A 1,727-nucleotide genomic window follows, 5' to 3' on the forward strand; every position below is an offset into this window, starting at 1 on the left:
AGGAACCCTTGTACACTGTTGGTGGGAATGCAGATTTGTACAGCCATTATAGAAAACAGTATGGGGTTATCTCAACAAATTAAAAATAGATCTGCCTTATGACCCAGAGATTCCACTTCTGAGAATATGTCTTAAGAAACCCAAAACACTAATTTGAAAAAATATAGGCACACCTATGCTCATTGCAGCATTACTTACAATGGCCAAGTAATGGAAGCAACCCATATGCCCATCAACAGATGAGTTGATAAAGAAATTATAGTACATGTATACAATGAAATATTACTCAGCCATTAAAAAAATTAATCTTACCATTTGCGACAGTATCGATGGTATTGTGCTCAGTGAAATAAGCCAAACAGAGAAAGATAAATACCATATAATTTCACATATATATGACATCTCAAGAACAATATAAATGAACAAACAAAATAGAATCAGACTCATAGATACAGAGAACAAACTAATGATTGCCAGAGGGGTGAGGAGTTGAGGGACAGAGTGAAAAAGGTGAAGGGATTAAAAAATACAAATTGTAGTTATAAAATAGTCACAGGAATGTAAAATACAGCATAGTGAATATAGTCAAAAATCCTATATAATAAAAGCCTAATATGCTAAGTGTCCGGTTGACCAGTCGGCCATTCAACAAATCAAAGCGTAATATGCTAATGATATGCTGAGGCTGATCAACCGCTAGCTATGACATGCACTGACCACCAGGAAGTAGATGTTTCAACGAGTAGGTTAGCTTGCTGCTGGGGTCTGGCTGATCGAGACTGAGCAAGACAGGAGAGACGTGCCCTGGAGCCCAGCTGGCCAACCTCCCACAACTCTCCCTGGCCCAGATTGTTCACTAGTGGGGTCCATCAGCATGGCCTGTGCCTTCTTGCAATCTGGGGCCCCTGAGGGATGTCGGAGACCTGGTTTGGGCCCAATCCTGCAGGCCAGGCAGAGGGACCCCACTGGTGCACGAATTCATGCACTGGGCCTCTAGTATTGTAATAACTATGTATGGTGCCAGGTGAGTACTTGAATTATTGGGAGAGGATAGTTTTATAAATATATAATTGTCTAACCACTATGCTGTACATCTGAAATTAAACAATATTGAATGTCAACTGTAACTGAAAAATAAAATTTAAAAAAAGAATAAGTTTTATAGTGATACAATAATACTTTCCAATGCAAAACTGACCACCAACGTGTAAAGTAAATTTATGTCCTAGCACCTGATGACTCAAAGTGAAGGTGGTGTACCTGCAGCATTAGCATCACTTGGGACCTTGTTAGAAATGCAGGATCTCGGGTCCACTTGCAGAGCTATTGAATTAAAGAGCTACTGCTCTTTAATGATATGTCCAGTAGACTCTTGTACATTAAATTTTAGGAAGCATTGTTCTGCTCTCATGAGTACCAAGTCAACAGAGCTTCCCAACCACAGTGTGACAAACACGCTATAGTTGCATTGAGTTGACAATCTCCTTAGCTGTCATCACAGGTGGTAAAGCCTGGGTCATTCAAAGCCACCAGCCATGTGCTGCCTTGTCCCTTTACCCTGGTGTGATGCTCAAACATAGGCTAGAATTTCTTGTGTTTTAGGCACACACACAGAAAAAGGTTATATATATATATATATATATATACATATATATATGGCCTGCTGTACAAATTCGTGCACAGGTGGGATCCAGCTGGTTTGGCCCCAATTGGTGATCAGGACCAGA

This window comes from Myotis davidii, unplaced genomic scaffold (genome assembly GCF_000327345.1).
Source record: "Myotis davidii unplaced genomic scaffold, ASM32734v1 scaffold5, whole genome shotgun sequence".
Lineage (NCBI taxonomy): Eukaryota > Metazoa > Chordata > Mammalia > Chiroptera > Vespertilionidae > Myotis > Myotis davidii.